The 24638-nt window shown below is 33.2% G+C and overlaps 1 protein-coding gene across 2 annotated transcripts in view; it reads left to right on the top strand.

Annotated features, from left to right (window-relative positions):
* The window catches only part of 5-HT1A (5-hydroxytryptamine (serotonin) receptor 1A), an 891027-nt gene that overhangs the window by 102997 nt on the left and 763392 nt on the right, over positions 1-24638 (top strand). For both annotated transcript variants that reach the window (XM_073988641.1, XM_073988640.1), the window contains exon 2: positions 16182-16477. The gene's annotated coding sequence lies outside the window, so the exon portion shown is untranslated. The remainder of the gene's footprint in view (positions 1-16181; positions 16478-24638) is intronic.

The raw sequence follows: 24638 nt of genomic DNA, 5'->3' as shown, positions 1-24638 counted from the left end.
AAATATTTTATTAGGTAAGTCTATAGTTTCGGCTATCGCCACAGATCCTCATCAGTTCCCTTGTTTCTTGTTTTTTAACAAGAAACTTTGTACGCCCAAGTGTCAATGGCTCGCTCAAATAGGTACGTGTCCAAAGAAACACTTGCAAACAAAACCAAATCTGTCCCACTGCTATGCGTTCGTTGGATCTAAATGAAAAACACATAAACAATTTGTTGGTATTGCTCATTACAGCATTAAAATACAATTTGATTTTGTTTGCAAGTAAAGTTGCTCGAGTTTAGGTAGTGCCACAGAAATTCTCGAACAGATTGTTTCTTTGGACACGTATTTATTTTTGGTAGGGATCCAAGAGAGGAAGAAGCCTATTAATTTCAGTGATGGATCAGTGACGGGATGTGCAAAAACTTATGTGGAGAAAAATACAATGCTTTATTATTACACCGTGCAACATTTTGATCTTGTGCAAACAATTCGAACTGAGGATTTTTTGAAAGTACAGATCCAAACGACAAGAAACCCTAGTTGGGTTTTGTTGTGTCAGATCCAGCTCGGATTATATGGCCCCATCTAAACATGGTTAAATATTGAGTTTGTAAAGAAATTCGGGGCTATATTTCTGAAACCAATGCGAATATTCTTCTGACCTCTGAAGCAAATTTGTAGATAGGGACAAGATTAAAGTACATATTTGGAAAAATATTGAACTCGAAAAACTACATTTATTGCCTCAAATCGCAAAATATATGCAAAAATTCCACAAATTTTATACATTTCGCACCGTATCTCCAAAACCGTTAATTTTTTCTGAATATTTTCTTTTGGAAAAATATTACACAACTCTTCAGAACATGTCATTGTTGTAAAATGCCTCTATGCTGTTGTTTTCAGTACATTTTTCAATAATGAAGCGAAATCCGAAATGCGAGAATGAACTGTTGGTGTGAACTGTGTTTGAAATACGTGTTGTAAAAGATATGATGAAAAATACCACTGAAGAGTTTCAGAGTCATGTTGTTGTTCTTTATTGTTGACCTGATGTAATTCTCTTTTATTTTGATTGTTGGTTCGGCTTTAGGTCATAGAAAATAAAAAGATGTTTGGTTTTGTTTTTTTATTATTCTTTTATTTCTCCAATATTTCGATTGTCATCGAAAATATTTCACAAATAATAAAACACATATTACAAATTGATAAACAACTAAATATAACACAAATTATTACATTTTCTTGCCGAAGATCACCTGTGCTGGTTTAAAGTCACCATCAAACTAAACTTTTTACGTCTATGTTTTTGTACTAAATTCCTATGCATATGTGCACAGTGGTCTGTATCAGTCTTAGAATTAATTCTTTTTTCATTAGGCACGTCTATTATATGAAGTCATCTAAAGAATTGTTGAGAACTTTTTTTGGAAGATTTTTGCAAAAGGTTACTTGGTTCAACTCCCAATAGTTTAGCCGATACTGACCAGAATTTCAGCAATTATGTAAAATTGTCTATATTTTATAGATTTTGATGCCCTAGATGGAGTTTTTCTTATGTGGTTTCTTCAAAAGATAAGTTCTACTAGTTTAGGGCTACAATATTGCTACAGACAGCCTGCGAAATTCCTATTCGTTTCTGAGATAAAGGCCTGATAAATGCAAAAACGTGTAGATTTAGCCCGGTTTAGATGAGGCCATAAAATCCGAACAGGATCTGACAGGACAAAACCCTACTAGGGTTTTTGTAGTCTAAATAAGTACTTTAAAAAAATGCATAATAGAAATTGTTTGCATTTTCTGTGTTGCATAGTGTTATGCTAATATCGCCGCTTCAAGTAGTGGTATTCCTGTCAAAGGGAAGAAGATAATATAATCTTTACAGCGATGCAAAGTAAGTTGGCGTAGGCGGTCAAACAACGGTGATATCGCAATAATCGGTAATACATCCCACTTTCCTATGTTTATTCAGCTTTGGTTGGGCGCATTTCAACAATATTTGAGAAGACATTCTAAGCTTTGAATTGATACCAATTGCATTAGCACAATTGGTAAAATACTAGATATGTATATCGAAAACACGCTCAGTATTCCAATTTCAAATTTGTGGAATTTATTTTCCATGGATATCTCCGATTTTGTTGGACATATTCTAAGATCCTGATGATGAAAGTAAAGCGTCTGAGCTGTAAATAAATGCCAAATGTGTTGGTGTTGATGATCGAATATCAGAGTTATTGCAAAAAAATCATTCGCCAATAAGCCCTAAGTCATCTTTTATAAAAGACTGTTTACCGTAAAAAGCTTATTTACATGGATAGTGGTGTAGGATATCAGATAGTCGTCCCGTCCGTCTGTTTGGGTGGCTAGAGAGCGCGATAACTCTCGAATGGATCAACCGATGTGGTTCAAATTTTGGATCTCTTAATATTTGGTCCAAATTAAGTTTAAGTTCGAAGATGGGCAATATTGGTTCAAACCTTTGGGCAACTCCCCCATAAAATGTCAACAATTTTTGCCAAAATGGTTCGCACGATTTGGCACTTCCTGGATCGTAATGCATTTTTTGCAGCAAGTTGGGCTAACAGCAAACTCGCAACATACCCTTTTTAGTTGCCTTAAATTGTATATTTTTTCAGTTCTTAAATGTGTATTAAAAACAAGGCTATTGGATTAATAAGTTTAACTTTCTGTCATTTGGTGTCACTTGTTTAGCCTTCCACTGTTTCTACTCCCAACACTCGCTCATAATACCCACAATCCCAATGCCAATTTAGACATCATTAAAAACTTTTCAATTTCTATTTGAGCGACAAAAGTTGCTCCTGCCACGTGACTTTTAATTTAAGATATCAAAGTCTCCCGATATTATTGTTGTTGTTTGTGTTTTTGTTATTCAGTTGTGTTTATTCGTTCAAAAGATTTGACAGTGTTTTCAATTTGGGCAAAAAAAACTTGTAAAATAAACGACAAACTCGGAATAAAAGCTGGGCCCTTTCAATGTAACAGCTTTCATTGAAAGAGTTAAAAATAGCCTTAAACAGGAGAATGCCTTCAAGTCAAGAAAACAAAAAGTGATAAAACCAAAAAAAAAACGACAAAAGAATTCCATTTCTAACCAATTCGCCATTTATCTTTCCCTTTTCACTTTCGTTTACTTTGGACTGTGTTTTTGTGTTCGTGTTTTATGTTTTTCTTCATTTGACAGTTGTTTCAATGAATGGATGGTAAACGTGCGGCTCTTTACAAGTCTTTTTTTCTAAGACAGCAACACGACAACGAATGACTGACTGTTGAATGTATTTTTTGTAAGGCAGACTTGTTCGGTTCAAATTCATTGGTCATTGCTGTAAAATTGGCAAAAGGACACATACACATGTATGTATGTATTTCTGTGTTGCAGGTAGTAACTTATACCAAAATATATTTTGTGGATGTGAAAAATGCATGAGTAAAGATTAGATTATTGTACAGTGATGCCAACAAGCACAAAAATAATCTAAAGCTGCAAATTGCATTATTCCAATATACTCGGCAAGTTACCGACCAAAATAATGAAGTCGCTAAGCTCAACCATTGCAACAGTAATGTCAAATTTTATTTAATTTATTTATTTATTTATATAATTTACCTTATATAAATATAAGATAAATTGGGAGAATAGCATTAGCAACTTAGGCCATCAAATTTTATTTAATGTTTTCAATAATTTTGCGTTTTAAATTTACCAATTTTTGAGTATGTACAATAGGGATATAACTTTTTGCACTTTTTTGCAAATATCAAAAATACCACCACATAGCCGTGTAGAGCATGAAAAACTATTATGAAAAAAGGTGTAATTTTTTCTCTATCGCGAAAAAAGTTTCCGCACCAAATGCATTGAAGTTCAGTAATGCATTTTTTAAATTTAGCTGTTATGACAACATATTTGCTTTTAATTAAATTTTTTATTTTTTTGTAATCTATTTTAAAATCATTATCAAAGCGGTCTGGACCAATTTGTTCTCAATTCGCGCCATTTCGGAGCATTTTAGGAATTTTTGACACTATTGCAATTTTTGTTTTTTCTTTATAAACTCGCGAATTTTATGTTTATATTTATTGTACCTATCGGACAAGAGAATATGGTGTCATTTGCAACAAATTCGCGAAAGTTACAGACAGTTTTTATGACTTTGCCTGTGAAAATTGTATTTTTTTCTATGAATATTTATTCAAACAAAGCAAATTTAAAATTATAATTAGAAAAAATATCAAAAGGGTTTTAGTATTTACAGTCGGCGCGGAAACTTTTTTCACCGAATCGATCATAGAAACGCGTTTTCATTATTAGGACAAAATTCCCCAAGTGGTACTGGTGTTGTATTTTTGTAAAAAACATATCCGATTCTCACAGGCAAAGTCAAGAAAAACAGCCTGTAACTTTCGCGACTTCGTTGCAAATGACCCCATATTCTTTTGTCCGGTATGTACAAAAAATATAAACATAAAATTCACGAGTTTATAAAGAAAAAGCAAAAATTGAAATAGTATCAAAAGTTCCTAATATGCTCCGAAATGGCGCGATTTGAGAACAAATTGGTCCAGAACGCTTTGATAATGATTTTAAATTAGATTACACAAAAATAAAAATTTTAGTTAAAAGCAAATATGTTGTCATAACAGCTAAAATTAAAAAATGCATTACTGAACTTCAATGCATTTGGTGCGGAAACTTTTTTCGCGATAGAGAAATTTGACGCAGTATTTCATAATAGTTTTCCATGCTCTACACGGCTATGTGGTGGTATTTTTTTGGTTATAGCCCTAATGTACAATATATGTACATGGGAGATATATGGTAAAAACCAAAAATGTTTTACAATCGATGAATCCGAGTTTTACCCATTCAGAATTCGCGAACTGTTAACATATTCTATATAGTATGACTAAAATTCTTTAAAATTAAGTGTATGAAGAAGACTTAATACCATATTTCAGCAATTTCGGTAAAACAATGTTAGGCACCAACAAATTTCTGACGAAAAGTTTTTAGGCTCAAAGAAGACTAAATACCAAATTTCCTATATTTCGGTAAGAGAATGTGGCTAAAACTAAAAAAATACCGAAAATCAAGAAGTAAGCTTCTATGGGGATATAGGAAGACGTGTACCTATACTGATAATACTCTTCTGGAATATTTTATATTTTATATTTTAAAGTTCACAATAAATTTATATTTTATATATACATATATCTTGTGTATATATGTTATATATACATTTCTATATGTTTTTACATATTTATTATATACATATATTTATCTTATTTATAAATATAAATTAGTCTTTTTTTTGTTATTAAATATGCTTCTAGCATTTTGAGATCTTGTAGGCTCATAAAAGTAGTTCTTATATAAATGTATAATATATACATCAGTTAACGAGTTTGCACTAATTTAATTAAAGCTTTTAAAATAATCTTCAGTCAGTTTATAGATATGGAATATTGCTTAATGCTATATAAAAGTATTTAATTCATATTTGGTATTTAAAATAATATATAATATATAATATATAATATTATATAATGGTCAACATTATAAGCATAAATTTGTTAATGTATGTAACTAGTTAGTTTATATTGTTACATATTAGTTGACTGATTTATAGTTATCGTGAACAAATAACTGTTTTCGAACCGTAGATGGGTTTAAACGAGATCGCTTTTCTGTGATGCAGGAACCAGCGTATGAAAATGCTATTTCGGAAGATGCAGATGTTGCCGGTATGCCAAAATAAATGTTTGCAAGTTCACCAACTCTAGGAAATAGCTGCATAGAGACATTAGTTTGGAAGGAAAAAGTCTACATAGGATAACCTACCTTTATATGCTCCTTCCACCAATCAAGACTTTCGGTAATCTCTACAGGGATTTCGAAATATTTTGTTATTTCATGGCTAACGTTATCATTGCTTAAGTAATTGGACGTTCTTTTGACAAAATCAATCATTTTTTGGCGATTGTTGGATATTTTCTGAGAAAAGATTAATATTGTTATAAATATGTGTACATATATGATTATATCAATGTAATGCTTTGTTTACATTTACGAAATCGAGTCGATTTCAACTGTCAACTCCTTAGTGTATACGTCGAATGAAAACTTATTTGAAATCCACTTGATTTCGTACACTTTGGAAGTGACAGATGAAATCGGCTCGATTTCGTGAATGTAAACAAAGCGTAAGTATTTATAAACAAAAAACAATCATTACATTCTTCGCATACCTCTCTTTTTCTTGGAGGCTCGTCTTCTTCTTCAGACGATGTTTTTGAAATGCCAAATTTTCTTATTTGGGAATATATTAGTTCCTCCTTCGACATATGTTCTTCGAAATCTTCGCCTAGAACATAGTTATCTTCTACAGAGGTTTTTGGAATTTTTTTAATATATTTTTCCAAAATATTCCAGTTCTTTTGGCAGGGATTCATAAGCGCTGCTACCACATGGACTTTGGTTATTTTAAACCTGGAGTAGAAATGTTCTTTCGCGAAACTATAAAGATTAATATTGATTTCGAAAGATGCCTCTATTTCGTACTCATTAAATTTTGATAGGATGGTTTCAAGGAAGTATATACAACTTGGAAAAGTAGCGTAATTTTGGCCTTGGAGATGTATAGTGGCTTCTTCAAAAATGGACAAAAATTTTTCGAATTCCAATAATAAAGATTTTTCCATTATAGGAATGACCATGGGGGTTTCTGTGCATACATTTAAGATCATTATATTAATCAAGTCAATATTTTGTGAGAAGCTTCTAATCATTCTCAGAAGCGAATTCCATCTTGTGGCCACTGAATTTTTTAGTCCCTGGAAAGTTTTGAGTTTAGTTGCTTCCTCAAGTTCTGCCTCGAGATCAGCAATATGGAAGTTTTCATCGGTTTCATTGGTATTGTCCACCTCGTAGATCTGGGTTATAAGGTCGCAAACATTTGCAATACCCTTAAGTTGTTGCAATTCTGATAGTTCTTCTCCTTTATAACGGAGTGTTTTAAAGATACACTTCAATTTTGTTATAACATTGTCTAGTATAGCGAACTCGGGATTTTTTAGAATGATTTGTGATTTGTGGAACTTTGGAGGCCCATATCTTGGGAAGTATACATTTCCGCAACAAAAGCATTACATGGTTGGAATCGGGATAAAAAGCACTATCTATGGTATTTTTTTATAATTCTCTGCGATGTTTTGCCAAAGTTATAGGTTAGGGCTTTTGTGGATCTTTGGAGGCCCATATCTCGGGAAGTATACATTTCCGCAACAAAAACAATACATAATTGAAATCGGGATAAAAAGCACTATATGTGGTATGTTTTTCATAAATTTCTGAGGTGGGTCGGTAAAGGAATGATAAGCTAAAAAAATTTTACCAGTGAAAAGCTTATGCAGAGGGGTAGTGGTGTAGGGTATCACTTGGTTGGCCCCATCCCGACTATAGCCTTTGCTCACTTGTTTTAAAAATAACATATGTACATATTTATATATACAATATATCATAATTGTACCATGTATGTGACTTACAATAGACTGGATTGACGACCAAGGGTACCTCAGCACTGATGTGTTTGTGTTGATGTATTTTTTCCAAGCGCTTCTTGTCTTTGATTTTCCGCCAAAAAGCGATCCTAGAAAAGAACAAGTAAGAAAAGCGTTAAGTTCGGTCGGGCCGAACTTTTTATACCCTCCACCACAAATTTCAGCCATTTCGGTGGATTAATGTGGCCACAACCTTCAAAATACCGAAATTCGGAAGGTACCGTTCTATGGGGGCTATATGATGGCGTGGACCTATACCTACAAATTTCAGGGGGAATGTTTTATACGCCTAAAGAAGACTAAATACCAAATTTCAGCCATATCGGTGTGATAATGAGGCTAAAACGTTCAAAATATCGAAAATCGGGAGATATTGTATTATGGGGGCTATATCAACACGTGGACCTATATAAACATTTTATGGTAGAAATGTTTCTTAGCCTCTGGAAACACAAAATACAAAGTTACAACCGATTCTTTGGTCAAATGGGTCTAATACATTCAAAATCTATTAAAATGACGCGTACTTTATAAGGGGTCTTATGTGGGGACTATACCAAAACGTGGACCTATATAACCCAACTTTGGTAGGAATGTTTTCTGGCCTCTGAAGACACAAAATACCAAATTACAACCAATTCTGTGGTCAAATGGGTCTAATACATTCAAAAAATATTAAAATGAAGCGTACTTTATATGGGGCCTTATATGGGGGCTATACCAAAACGTGGACCTATATAACCCAACTTTGGTAGGAATATTTTTTGGCCTCTGGAGACACAAAGTACCAAATTACAACCAATTCGGTGGTAAAATGGGCCAAATATCTTAAAAATTCCTTAAAACGACGACGCGTCACGCGTCATTTTGTATGGGGGCTATACGAAAGCGTGGACCTACATAGCTCGCTTTCAATACCAAAAGTCCTACGTAAATATAACATATTTTCCCAAAATTTCATCAACCTACGTCAATCCGTTCGGACGCTAGAGTGATTTCCACAGACGGACAGACAGACAGACGGACGGACATGGCTATATCGATGTAGAATTGCACGCTGATCAAGAATATATATACTTTGTGGGGTCTACAATGATTATTTCGAGTAGTTACAAACGTAGTGACAAACTTAATATACCCCCATCCTATGGTGGAGGGTATAAAAAGTGAAATTAGACTATCAATGATAATCTTCCTTGGCAAAAGTATGAAAACCAATTGTTCATTGGTGGCGTTACACACAAACTTCACAATAACGGAATTCAACCAAACGCTCCTTCTGTTGCCGGCATGAAAGTGAACTTTTTTACTTTTTTCGTATCTACCTAAACGCGTGGTCTGGCTTCAAAACGTTTCTGATTGGCTAAAAATCAGATTTTTTCGTAAACGTAAAATAACGGCACTTTTTATTCTGCAAACCGAGTACAGGTTTCGATTAAACCTGTACTCGGTACAAGTAAATCGATTAATTTTATCGGCGCGCGCGTTCTTCAGCCGATTTGACGGCGGCGATTTTTAGCCGATGCAATCGGCGGCGGCTAAACCCTTAAAAAAAGGGGAGCGGCGGCGCGCCGCCGATTTAAAATCGACTCGCTTCCACGTCTGGTAAATATTAGATTATTGTACAGTGATGCCAACAAGCACAAAAATAATCTAAAGCTGCAAATTGCATTATTCCAACAAACTCGGCAAGTTACCGACCAAAATAAAGAAGTCGCTAAGCTCAACCATTGCAACAGTAATGTCAAATTTTATTTAATGTTTTCAATAATTTTGCGTTTTAATTTTACCAATTTTTGAGTATGTAAAATATACATGGGAGATATATGGTAAAAACCAAAAATGTTTTACAATTTAGGAATTCTTGATGAAGTTTTAGCAGTATACATTAATTATTGTATGGGATTTTAGATAAATAGTTGGGGAACTCCCAAAAAATATATTTGGAATAATATTTTAACCATAAGTTTTTTCGCTTTTTTTGTTGCTATAATATGTAATTTATAAAGCCAATATTTATAATTTTGGTTTCATATTTTTCTACACGTTGTCTAGATCCTGTACGTATTTTTAATTTATTTTTTAGAGGTTTATACTGGCTCTGATGTAGTATTATTTATATAACAAAAATCATAGAAGTGCTCGCAAAAATTTGTTTTAAGTTTTTTCAAATGTAATTGTAAAGGAAAGTTGGTTTTTACCATATATAAATCTGAACTCAATTCGATATAATATGGTACGCTTATTACTGGACCAAATTTCGCCACACTTTCCAAATTCCATCAAACTTCCATGGAAAATTGGATATAGAGTGTTTGGTGTGAAATACGAAAGCTATATCGAAACATGAACTGATTTCGATATAATTTGGCACATTTATTTTTAGACCGAATTCAGTCACACATTCTAAATCTAATAGAAATCGGACATATATAGCGTGTTTGGTACAACAAATACGTGAAATCGTCCGAAATCGGGACCTATATCCAAATCTGAACCGATTTCAACAAAATTTGGCACATTTATTTCTAGGCCGAATTCAGAAATCGGACATAGAAATCGGACATATATAGCGTGTTTGGTGCTGAAAATACGTGAAATCATTTCGTACTTTGATCCATTTCTTCTCGGATATTTGTCGATTCCCTTACTGCGATTTTAATTGTTTGAAGTGTTGAAAAATGTAACGCCAGCTAATTGTTTTCATCACGCCTTTGAACGATTCTGAAAACAATTATCTTCATTCTCATTTTCCCAAGTCATAGAAGATATTGATGAATTAATTGCCATCGATGACAATATTTACACATCTGCCATGTATAATGACGACGACATAATTTTGTAAGTTTTAGATGGAGGCAATCCTAACGAAGAAATTGAGGATACTACAGAACCAGAATTTCAATTACGTCAGTGTCAGAGGCTTGTCTAAAAATTCTTTAAAAATTTATTTAGTCAGAAGGTGTTGCAAGCAAAGAATGTGTTTTGGAAACTCTTTCAAAACTTATGTTAGAATTCAAAAGCCCAAACTAAGACTATTTTTAATAGATACATATCCTAAATTGACGTAATATATCTGTTTTTTTATACATAATATAATTTCACATCTTTTGTTAATGTCGTTTATAACGACTATCGCTTATAGCGTCCGATTTTGGTCGGTCCCTTGACCGACGTTATAAGCGATTTCGACTGTAATTGCTTTCTGCGTAGAGTTTCTCTACCCATTGACAGTCCATGGATGAAAATCCACTTCAAAAGGAAAATGTAGTAAACCCCTTTAAACGAGTTCACATGGGGCGTCATCGTTGTTCATTCCAAAACATGGACCTATATCTGACAATATTCCGTACTGAGTTTTGTATCCTCTGGCAACATACAACACGAAATTACAGCAATCTTAGTTCGAAAATTTGACAAAAACCCTCAATATACATATATAAAAATAAGCAATACCGGTTCATGGGGGCTGGATATGGACATATAGATAGATCTATCTTCTGGAATTACACAATTCCAATTAACAACCAACACGGTAGAAATATGTCACTAAAATCTTTACAAAAATCCCTTATATGGGGGCTATACCAAAACCTGGACCTAACTGTCTGATTTTTTGCAAGGGATATTTTGCACTTTGTATAATGTTTTGTAATCCTAGCGAAGACTGAATCCCGAAATTCAGTAATTCCGGTTGAGTAATGTTGCTAAAATTTTTGCAACTCCAGCGGAAGTACCAAATTTCAGTCATTTTGATTGTATAATGTGTCTAAATTTTTCAAAATACCGAAAATAGGGATATTCTGTTCAATAGGGGCTATTTTAAGACGTGAATGTTTTATAACCCGAAAGAAGACTAAATACCAAATTCCAGCAATTTCGGCTGCTGAAACTTCACAATACCGACAATCGGGAGGTATATCTCTGTGAGGGCTATATGAATACGTGAACCTATACCGGCAAATTTAAGGATGAAAGTTTTATACCCCAACGAACAGTGGTCGAAATCACTGATCTAGCAGCCCGAAATTAATAACTTAGAAACGAATTAAGATATGTTTCTGAAATTTTGCACAAACTTAGTTTGTTTCTGTGGGTAATAATGCGGCGAATATGAAGAATATCGCCCAATGTTTTGGCATAGTCCCTTTATAACCGTGCCTTTAGATTTTGGATATCTTAAGGATTTAAGCCACACTTTCCAACCAAATGAGTTGTACTTAGGGCTCCTGGTGGTCACTTTTCCACCAAAATTGTGGACGTATGTTCACTTTTGGATATAGCCCCCATATAAACGTACCTCCAAATTTTTAGTATTTAAAGATTTTCATCCACATTTTCGGACAAAAAAAAAACTAGAATTTTGACATTGGAAGTTCGCGGTTGCCTTATATGTTTTCCACCAAATAAAGTGAACATATAAGGCGCGCCTTAAATAACTTTAAATGAAAGGTGCTTACACCTTTGAAGTTTTTGCGGATTCTGAAACTATAATATTCATACATAGATGAGAAAAATCAAAAAACAAAAATCGCCGGAGGGATTTTCAAATAAATCGCGGTCAAAGTTCACATTTTTACAAATTGGTACAATGCATTGACTGTATAGCCTCCTTATAGAACAATGCCAAGCACGGTGCGCCTTAACTAACTTTAAATGAAAACTGCTTACACCTGGGAAGTTTTTGCGGATTCTAAAATATAAATGAGAAAAATCTATAAACAATAAAAAATCGCCGGAGGGATTTTCAAACAAATCGCGGTCCATTTCATTCATAATGACGATGACAACTTAAAATACCGAACCGACCGTTCTATGGGGGCTATATGCAGACATTAGCCTATACCTACAAATTTATGTTGGAAAGTTTCCTAACCCCAACGAGGAACTTTCAACTTCAACTTTCAGCCATTTGATTGATTTCAACTGACAGGCAGACGGCTTTTGTTCATCGATATTTTATGCTGATAAAGAACTTAATCTTATATTTATAGGGTCTCTGACGAATATTTCGATGCGTTACAAACGGATTGACAAATTTAACTGCACCCTCTATATTTTGGTGGAGGTTACAAAAATATTTAATGTTAGTGACATGTTTGCGGTAACTCACAAGAAGAAAATTTCCTGATAGACTGCTGTTGGCGTCCATGTCAAAATCTGCACTGGTGATAGGAAGGAATAAAAACCCCTATAAATCAAGATCAATTCAAATTGGACTAAATGGAGAGCGGAGGAAGGAAATACAATTGTTGAAAGCCCTTTTATATGGCAGATCACTTGTATAACTGCGTCTTTGAGGGCAAACTTTTGCAGGACATCGTACCAACCATTTTAGGTGGTCACAGTTGAAATTTTAAAGTTTCGGCGTCGTTATGTCAGAAAGCGAGGACTTGCCCACAAAAAATATATCGTTTTAAACAGGACCCCAAGAAGTACATTTTTAAGCGATCCTCGTACAGCCCTTAAGCAGCACATTAGCGAAAAGTTTTATTTTTTATTTTTTTAATTTGGTTTTTTTTTTTTAAAATAGTCTGGCTTAATCCCACTGTTGTTGTTTTATTATTTTAAAACAACTAATTTGTTAGTGGAAAAAGTTTGACATTGTTTGCCAAGGGGTAAGGCAGGGATCACTAGTTTCGATCCACACCACTGGATCTCATCAGTTCCCTTGTTTCTTATTCGTGTATATTCTCCACCGAAGTTATTTTTCAATAACTTCTTCAACAGGAAACTTTTTATACCCAAACATCAATCGTCAGCTCGAAATATAAAGGTGAATAAAACAAAACTTCAATGAGAAGTTTTTCTTTGGCAACCTAACAAAATTCCGACGAAAGTCTTTGCGAAACAAACCAAACCTTTTTCCACTGCTATGCGTCGTTGAATTTCGACGAATGCACATAGCAAAATGTCGTTGGTAGCTTGTCGCAGGCAACCATACAAACGGTGCCAGTGTTTCCCAAATCGAACATTGGTGGCGTCGTTTTTTATTGGGATAGCTAATACATTTTTTTCAAAATAGTCTGGCTTAATCCCATTGTTGTTGTTTTATTATTTTCAAACAACTAATTTATTAGTGGAAAAAGTTTGGCATTGATCGCCAAGGGGTAAGGCAGGGAAGACTAGTTTCGATCCACGCCACTGGATCTCATCAATTAGTTGTTTTAAAATAATAAAACAACAACAATTGGTTTAAGCCAGACTATTTTGAAAAAAAAAAATATTAGCTATCCCAATAAAAAACGACGCAACCAATGTTCGATTTATTTCTTTTATTTATTGTTCTTTTAGACCCCCTTGGAACTTGATGTACATTTGGAAGAAATATTAAAATGTGCAGGGTTTCTGCCAACTCGAACACTCAATTCGTAATTTATTGGACTAAACACTATTTTACTTGGGATCAGCAGAATTTTTAGTGCCTTTTAGGCCATTATCTCAGGAAGTATGAATGCGTCTACGGAAAAGAACAACAACAAGAGGACAACCTGTTGCAATAAACTTCAAATCGATCCTGTCCTTAAACTACACTTCTGAGAAAAGAATTTAAATTTTAGAGTGTATGCCTGTTCAATGTTTGGAGCAAGTCCATTGAACCTTTCGTTAGTTGTCGTGCGCACCATATTGGCAAAAAATTTGGAATTTCTGTGATAAAGGTACATGAAGCAGTGGCCCGATATTGTCCATCTTCGGACTTGATATGTTTGGTTCAAATATTACGACGTTAAAAGTTAGAACCATATCAGTTGGTCCGTTCGAGTCTAAATCGACTACAAATTATCGGATTTCGAGTAGGCACATCGGCACTAATCAATATAATGAAAACCATTTCCAATTTTATAGCTTGAATTTTTGACTTTATTATCGGGATTTTACTCCATTTCAAATTGATTTATTTAAGAGACAATTTTCAAAAATTTAAGATTCTGTTGTGCTTTGTTGTTTTTTATGATCTGCCTTTGCTTTAATGTTAGCGTTTCGAAACATACCTATAAACATTGTCATTTTTTTGGGTGGAAGTAAAAGGATTGTTTGCTCAAAAGAAATTGCCGTAGTGTTGATGTCTATTCCGTATTGTTTTTCCCTCGCCTGTTGTTCTTTCTGTTTGTGTTGTAGTCAAGTGAGAACGTATGCTTGAATGAAAAACGACAGATTCCTATGAAAATTCATGAGGCTGACAATGACAGCCACCATAAAATAAAGTAACCGCAGAAATGTGTCCATCAAAATAGAAAAAGAAAAAAATATATAAAGACCAAGAAAAAAACACAACAAAAGGAAAAACAAAATCCCAAGAATAAAATAGATATTGAATGGATGCTTACCTTTACATTGTGCTGCTGCCATCACCACAATGGGGGCTTTAAGTTGGCTTTTTATTAAGATAGATGGTAATAAAAATTCTCACAAAAATGAAGAGCCCAAAATTTACGAACAGACTTTAAGTAGTTATTTTAATGAAAGGAATTTAGTGGATGCTTTTATGCAGAATGAATGTGAATAAATATAGCATAAAATGTTGGTATACTTAATGTTAAATTAAAGTGGTATTATTCTTCCACCTCATCTATATTTTAAGAATACTAGAGAGAATATTAGAAATACTCGTATCTCGATGCTGAATTTTGCAATAAATATTATTAGCAAAACATAATTAAATAATATCCATGAATAACTGTTATGAAGCCATAGGATATTGGTATTCCATTGCAAATTAGGGTTATGACTTTTTTACAACCTCATATCCCTGTATCATAGCGTGATGAGTTTTGCCATAAGATTACATAAAATCTTAATTATAAGGTGATTCGGTGAAAAAACCTCACGCACAAAATGATTTTAAAATTTGAATTTATCAAAATTATGGACAATTTTTTGAAGTCACTGAAAACAGATATATAACTGAAAATAAACTTTAGAGCCACATGAGATAATTAAAATGACATACAATTTATTTCTCACTATTTTTCTTCAATTCTGAGAATCGTAAAAATGTCGTAAACGCTTTTATTCAAAAATATAATTTTTTAACAAAAAACAAAAAATTTTAAATTTTTTCAAAGTGACTTTTTTCGCTACTTTTTTAATATTTGAATGAAATAAACGTTATTATAGTTATAAGTAGGTTTATAATTATTCATTCGTGTAACAAAAAATATTTTTTTGAAAAAACAATTTTCTTCATTCCATATATTTTTTCAAAAAATTATTTTTTTAAAATCGATTTGTGCGTGAACTTTTTTTATATTTCAATGGAATAAACGATAGCATAGTGATTAATAGGCAAAAGTTCATTCATCCCTGCTACAGGAAATCATTTTTGAGGAAAAATGTCAAAAAGTCATAACCTTATTGCAAATACTTTTCTTCCAATCTCATATTTTGTTAAATTTTTTATTTGTGTTGAAATTCAACACAACATTCTCGGAAAATTGCATTTATAACTGGCAATGTCAAGTTATAGCATTTTTAACTTTTTTTGTATAAAGCCATGCTCAACAATATTTTATTAGAAAATTCATTTAATTTTAGTTTTAATAATATGTGTGTGTGTTAGTTTGTAAACAAACAATGCTAATTGAAAGTGTGCATCTTTTTTCTTTTTTCAGTTTTATTTCCCACAAACAATGGATGACAGCAAAGTTAAACGTTTTCGTTTTTCTGCAATGACGAGCTCCTTTGAAACAACGTGGCAAACGATTATTAAAAACCTAAATGTGGAAAACAAAGGACTATGAATAAAGCAACAAAAATTAATGCAAAGTGAAAACTATTATGAAGTGCTCTCAAAAAGTTTCAGTTAAAATTAAACAGTTATTACTCGGTTTAATGCAAATAGAAACTGCAAATTGACTATTTAATCGATAGCTTTCATTGAAGAACTGTACAAACCAAGTGTTATAAGGTAAGTACCTGGTTAAACATTTTAGAAATATTTTTATACACATCATTTTTTGAAATGAAAAGATTTATTTGCTAAAAATGGAAGAAAGAAAAATAAGGCGAAATAATCATAACGTTAGATAAAATATATATAACATTAATTAATGAGCTAAAATAAACGAACATGATTTTTCATTACATAAGTCCAATTTACATATGCACATTAAATGATTTCGTTTTACGAAATCTTAGAAACAAATGAAGTGTATTTACATCCGTTTTTTTGCGTCATTTGCTTACGCACATAATCGCACATACACACGGATACAATAGCACATACACACGCACACTATAATTTTAGTTCACAAAAATAAGAATTTCACAACACAAATGTTTACCAATCAAGTTGACTTAATTCAATATTAAAAGAAAACATAATTTTTGCAAGATTTTAAACCATTTATTTTCACTTTTGTCATCGTTTGAGTATTTTTGTTTTTCTACAACACACACAAACAAACAAAGACATCATAAAAGAGTTGCATTTTCTGGTAGTTTATGACGAAAAAGCAGGGTTGCGTACGTTGTTTAGAATAAATGAAGCAGCTATCGTCATTTATTTTTGTATGGTAAATGACGCAAAATGCTACCTGTTTTAGCAAATAAATGACGAAACAGCCCTAAAACCTGTTTTTCATGCTAATGTAAAAAGCACATTAGACGAATGTAAATGAAGGAAAACAAAACCAAGCACAAAAGCGTTAAGTTCGGCCAGGTCGAACTTTTCGTACCCTTCTGAACATTCTGAACGTATTTGGAATGCTTAGTTGTCTTTCTGTTACAAAATTACCAATGTCCACATTTTTATACCCTTCACCGCAATGTTGAAAGGGTATTATAAGTTTGTTTTTCGAAAGTAAGTGTTCCATACGCCGTTAGATTCGAGAAAAACTTAAGTTAATATTTGTGTAAATACAGTCTAAAAGTGGTGGAAAAATTCAATACTTTAAGAACATATTTCTAATTAAGTTTATTCAATGAATATATTAGAAGTTGATTTTAGTCATATATCTGTTATAGTTCTATGTGACAGTTTGCTTCACATGGAACACGTTATGTCACATTTTACCAAGTCAACTTTTTGTCAATTATTTTCCACCTCCCTTACATGAAGTGCTACTGTGAACCGGAAATTCGGGTCGTTAAATAAAACAGTTGTATGAGAAAGAAACACATTAGATACCTTTTAAAATATTTCCTTGCCACTTTGAAGAATGGAGATTTTTTTGTTTAATTTATCTTATATGTTTTGTGTTAGAAGGAGGCGTTAAAATTAAGCAAAAATAAATCTAATTTCATATACTCGTAACAGTACAAAATCCAAAATAGTTAGATTTAAAAACTATTATTCTTCAGTTTTTAAAGCAAGTCCTTGAAAACAATTTATTCGAAACGCCATAATTTTTGGTGCAGAACAATTCGTTTTTGTATATTTTTGTTCCATACGCCAAACGACATTGATATGGAACTAAAGTTGGTTTGTTCCATAGGTCAGGCTTCATGGATAGGGAACAAAACAAAAAATGTTTCGGTGTCGCAAGGCGGATATAGAACATATTGGCATCTGATTATCTCAGAAACGATAAGAGATAGGGGAAAACCGACAAAAAAATCTGAAAGAGCATGGTTCAAAACCTTTTTAGGTAATTTTATCTCAAAATGTCAAAAATGGCGTATGGAACACTTAAGTATGACACCAACGAAATCTTTGTACGAGGAAATATTTTGGTCACGGATAGTGCCAATAATTATTGATAACTATCGGATAGTATTTAGCGTATAAAATTGACTATAACTTTTATGGGAAAAATATCCACATTTTAATTTTTAATCAGTAATTATAATTTTGGGGGCATATTCGGAAAACTTACGAAAACTAATCTTGAAAACCAACTCTTGACCTCTCAAATTATATCAATGCAGCAGTTAGGTAAAGGAACTACTAATTAACTTTAAGTGGAAGGTGCTTAGACCTGGAAAGTTTTTGCGGATACTGAAACTACAAAGTTCATAGATGAGGAAAATAAAAAAAATTGCCGGAGCGGGTAGGGTTTTTTAGTTTCATACGATTTTTCTAGGAAACCGCAAGTGCTATTGAAATTGGATTAGAGCAAATGCTGTAGCTGTGAAAATTCTCAACATGTTTGATCTTTATGATATTTTTGTAGCCTTTACCATTTTTGATATATAGAAGTTCAAATTGGAACAATGCATTGACTGTATCATCTCCCTATAAAACAATGTCATTTATGGTGCGCTCTAACTAAAAACCGCTTGCACCTCTGAAGTTTTTGCAGATTCTAAAACGGCAATAAATAAATAGATCTCGGTCAAAGTTCACATTTTAGGGGTTTTTATGGTTTTCAGTGTTTTCCATGGAAACCGCAAGCCCCATCGAAATAGGACTACAGAAAAAAATGTGGCTTTTGACCACGATTTATTTAAAAATACGTTCGTCGATTTTTTTTATTTTTCTTATCTATGAAAATTTTCGATTCAGAATCTGAAAGACTTCCAGGTGCAAGCACCTTCCATTTAAAGTTAATTAAAGCGCACCGTACATGACATTGTCTTGTAAGGAGGCGATACAGTCAGTTCATGGCGATTTCCAAGTAAAATCGTGAAAATCTAAAAACGTGAACTTTGATTAATTACAAAATCGCTCAGGTGATTTTTTTATTTTTCTCATCTACCTATGGTTTTATATTGCAGAAGAATACAAATATACAACACAAATTACAACAAATTTGAATACACGATCACAAATGTTTGAGCATTATTTTCGTTTACGATTGTTTTCAGCCAGAATATTGTTATTAATAGGTATATTACTACATTGCCTGAAAGTAACATAGACTATAAAAAGTTTTGAAATTCCGTTCTGATCCGGAGATATAGCATTAGAATCGGAGTTACCTCCAAAAACATTTGTATGCATATATCTATATAAGGGTTACAGATACAGTCTCTAAATTAGGAATGTGCCACGGAATTTGGCCTACAAACAAATGTGCCAAAATATATCGAAATCGGTTCGGATTTGGATATACATAGCTCCCATATATATATTTTTGTCGGATTTCAAGTATTTGATGTACCAAACACGCTATATATGTCCGATTGCAATGAAATTTGGCATGTGTGACGGAATTTGGCCTACAAGTAAATGTGCTGCGGGGTAGCGAAGCGCACCTGGCTCAGCTAGTGTTATATTTAGCAGATTTTAGCAATATTTCATTTCATGCATTGCCATTTGCACAATACTGAACTATTAATATTTTTGAATACAGCATGAGTGTAAGGCCTCGAGATCTCCTTATAGCTCAATTATGCTCCATTAGTATTTTATAGTGGAATTTAGATTTTACTAGAACGTCCCATTGTTCAAAAAAATCCGCACAAGTGGTATTCTTGTAATTTGATTTCAAAGACATTATTGAAAAACCTCGATGTCTCATTGGTATTAAACCTTGTTTAAAAGAAACCGATATTCTAGTTGGCACATTCCACATCTCCTAGGAATTAGACTTGATGGCGGAAGGTCTTACTATTGCCATTAACGAAAGGAAATTAATTGTTCCATTTTACTTCATACAACTCATTGTGGAGGGTATACAAAAGTACCGCATAAGTAGTATTCTGTGTCTATCAGTGGAATAATTAGGTCCACTCTTTATGACACCTACCCTAAAAACGCTTAAAAATATACGCCTGGTCAAAACATAGAGATCAATGGCGTAGCCAGGGGGGGCGCACATTTTTTTATGTTGCCTATAGTTTTTACATACAAAATTTTAAAACCTTTATTTAGGCACTTACCTAATGAAAAACAAGTAAAAACGTACACCATGAAATATTCTGAACTAATGTGGAATAATTAGTTTTCTTCCCGTTACGGAAGTAACAATACCCACAATTTTACGTTACATTTCTCGATCACTGCGTAAACCAATTACCTATCACCTAACTAAATCCGGTCAGCTAAAATGTTGTACAATTCTTGAAACTGGACGGTATCGTTGTTTAAGGGCTATATCAAAACGTGGACCGATGCTAACAACTATTGTCGGAGAAGTCTTTTCGTCACTACGAACCCGTAATGCTAAATTGAACCCAGTAAAAATGGATATTTTAAATAAAAAGTAAGAAAGTCATTCAGCTGTGCTGATGGATGGTATATCTCCTCCATACCTCTGAAAAAGAAGCAAAATCAATAATTATGCCATATACAAAATATATTGATCACGAGTTTGTTTCAAAATATGTGGAATCTGTACCGTTGAGCTATATTAATTCATTGACATATAGTCTAAAAATTTTTAGTAAGAAATGCTCTGACTCACAGAGAACTCTTAATATTAAATTAAGTATATTGAGAGTTATCTTGTATGCTACCAGGGTTTTTGGTGCTTTTGTGCCATTATCTCAAGAAGTATGGACTTAATCCGGAAAAAATTTACCATTGTAAAAGGGAAAGTGAAAACAACCTTCTGAAAAAATCAAATAGATCCCTGACGAAACCTCAAACTACACTTTTCCCAAATTTTGAATGCGAGGTACCCGACGGACGGGATTGATATTGTCCATTTTCTAACTTGATACATGACTGTATGAAATAATACAGCAAATTTCGGACCAAATATAAAATATATTCCGAAGCACATCCTCTTGTTGTTCGAGCATAGTAATTTCTTAACAGATCACGGTGCGCCTTAACTAACTTCAAATGAAAGGTGCTTACACCTGGGAAGTTTTTGCGGATTTTGAAACTACAATGTTCATAGATGAGAAAAATAAAAAACAAAAAAACGACAAAGGGTCAAAGTTCACAATTTTAGGTTTTCAAAATTTTCTTTAGAGCCATTTCGAAAGGTTTTGCTGCGTCCAATCAAAATCCTGAAAACTTATGATAAACCTAAAATTGTGAACTTTGACCGCGGTATTTTTAAAGCGATTTTTTCTTGTTTTTGGATTTTCTCATCTATGAATATTGCTGTTTTAGAATCCGCAAAAACTTCCCAGTTGTAAGCGGTTTTCATTTAAAGTTAGTTAAGGGGCACCGTACTTGACATTGTTTTATATGGAGGCGATACAATCAGTGCATTATCCAAATTTGAATTTCTATATCTCAAAAAAGGTAAAACCATTATGGTCACTGTTTGTAGAGAAATTTTACTGCTACAGCATTTTCATTATTCCGTTTACGATAGGACTTACGGTTTCCAAACATAATCGCGCAAACCTAAAAAACCGGATTTTGAAACTACAATGTTCATAGATGAGAAAAATAAAAAACAAAAAAACGACAAAGGGTCAAAGTTCACAATTTTAGGTTTTCAAAATTTTCTTTAGAGCCATTTCGAAAGGTTTTGCTGCGTCCAATCAAAATCCTGAAAACTTATGATAAACCTAAAATTGTGAACTTTGACCGCGGTATTTTTAAAGCGATTTTTTCTTGTTTTTGGATTTTCTCATCTATGAATATTGCTGTTTTAGAATCCGCAAAAACTTCCCAGTTGTAAGCGGTTTTCATTTAAAGTTAGTTAAGGGGCACCGTACTTGACATTGTTTTATATGGAGGCGATACAATCAGTGCATTATCCAAATTTGAATTTCTATATCTCAAAAAAGGTAAAACCATTATGGTCACTGTTGTAGAGAAATTTTACTGCTACAGCATTTTCATTAGTCCGTTTACGATAGGACTTACGGTTTCCAAACATAATCGCGCAAACCTAAAAAACCCCTAAAAAATCCCTCTGATTACTATTAAATCCCATATACAAATTAACAAACGGTGTCGACACAAAATTTGGGGTTTGTTCTGGAAAATAGATTCCTGAACCACCGTGCGCTGGAAGTTTCAAACAGTTCTTTTGTCATTTCTTTGTTCATAGTATATTTACGCCAGGCCTGCCCATACCAATACATCCATTTTTTCATTGTGTTTGTTTGGAAACACAAACATTTTGATAGTTTCCCACAGAGTTCGAAAATAAACAGTACACTAACATAGTGTACCGCTCCGAGAACAGTATCACTAAAATATTTTTAGCGTTAGTGTTCCGGAACACAAACACTAAAAAATATTTTAGTGATACTGTTCCGGAGCACAACGATAAACGTAGTGTACCACATTTTGGTACACTAAAAACGTTGGGTACCGCAGTCGGAACACTAAAAATCGTAGTGCTCCGCAGTCGGAGCACTAAAAATCGTAGTGCTCCGCAGTCGGAACACTAAAAATCGTAGTGCTCCGCAGTCGGAGCACTAAAAAATCGTTGTGTACCACATGTCGAAACAATAAAAAATAACGTAATGATAATGTACCACACACGAGTTTATTATGACTTGCGAGGAAAATTAAATATTTATAATTTTTGAGATAAGTACAAATTAAGACATAAAAACTCACATACACCTCTTAAATTCATGTTAAATCGTATGTATACATATTAATTAATACCGTTGGGAACTTAAGTAGAAAATATGAAAACATTGATTCGGTTGTTGTACAATGGCGCACTACAAATTGTAGTGTTCAGACTGTCGATACATGATTTGTGAGGAAAATTAAATATTTTATATTTTTTTTAATAAATACAAATCTATATATATATATATATATCTATATATATATAAAATTCTCCTGTCACGGTGTTCGGCTTTGAACTCCTCCGAAACGGCTGGACCGAATTTGATGAAATTTTGTATATGGAATTTGTAGGTCTGAGAATAGGTTTTTAACTACTTTTTATAGTGGTCAGTGGAGTGACCAGAGTACCTCCCACACAATTTTTTTTTAATAAAACGTGAAATCGAAGATATTTTTCAACCTATTGTTTAAAAATTGTTTGCAATGCTATGGTAATTATTGCCCTGACCCTGAATGGTCATCGCGGAAGTCAAATATCGCGGTCCACAATTTTTTTTTTCAAAAATGTATAATTGCAGATAATATCCTTAATGTTAGTACGCGTGTCTTTAAAAGCGCTATAAACACTGGCTTCAATAAGTTAGACATTGCGGTCAACTTCACAATTTTCACAGTAAAATTCCGATAATTTAAAATGGCACTTGACCAAAATTCCAAAACAATCGATTGGGAAATCAGCCAAAGTTCTTCAAAATATCGAAGTAACAGCTTTCAATGCAAATTCTTATAGTATAACGGGAAGAAGTGGTCTCGGGTGACCTCCCCCACAGCTGTTTTGACCATTGGTAAACATGACATTGGTATTGTGGTCTACATCATTAGTTGTTGTGTTGGTAGTAGAAATCCGTTGTAGACAAAAGTTGTAGTTGTAAATGTTTATACCGGGACCTCAAAAACGGGGCAGCAACGCGGACCGGGTCTGCTAGTTAAAAAATAAAATTTAATAGAACACGTGAAAAACGCCTGATTTGATTTTTGGACAATGGATCAATAAAAATCGTAGTGTTCCGCTGCGGAGCACTAAATCGTAGTGTTCCGACTGCCGGATCACTAAAAATCGTAGTGTTCCGACTGCCGGATCTCTAAAAATCGAAACAATGGAACAATAAAAATCGTAGTGTTTGGCTGCGGAGCACTAAAAATCGTAGTGTTCCGACTGCCGGATCACTAAAAATCGTAGTGTTCCGACTGCCGGATCACTAAAAATCGTAGTGTTCCAACTGCCGGATCTCTAAAAATCGAAACAATGGAACTATAAAAATCGTAGTGTTTGGCTGCGGAGCACTAAAAATCGTAGTGTTCCGACTGCCGGATCTCTAAAAATCGAAACAATGGAACAATAAAAATCGTAGTCCGACTGCCGGGTCACTACGATTTTTAGTGCTCCACAGTCGGAGCACTACGATTTTTAGTGCTCCATTGTCTAAAAATCAAATCAGATGTTTTATACATTTTCTTCTAATTTTTATTTATTAAATAATATTTAATAAATAATTTATTAAATAATAAATAAATACATATTTATTTATTCTAAAAACATATCTTCTTCTTCTTTATTTGCAAATCCGTATTCGGATATTAGCGATCATACAATGTTGATTATTACAGAGTTGTTTGATTGTATATGTATAATAAAATAAAAAAAATATTTCATTCAATTATAGCTAGATCTCTATTTCTGGCGGCG

This window comes from Musca autumnalis, unplaced genomic scaffold, assembly GCF_047663935.1.
Source record: "Musca autumnalis isolate F117 unplaced genomic scaffold, ASM4766393v1 scaffold_5, whole genome shotgun sequence".
Classification (NCBI taxonomy): domain Eukaryota; kingdom Metazoa; phylum Arthropoda; class Insecta; order Diptera; family Muscidae; genus Musca; species Musca autumnalis.
The sequence above is the reverse complement of the archived record's forward strand: the minus strand, read 5'-3'. Positions and strand labels throughout refer to the sequence as shown.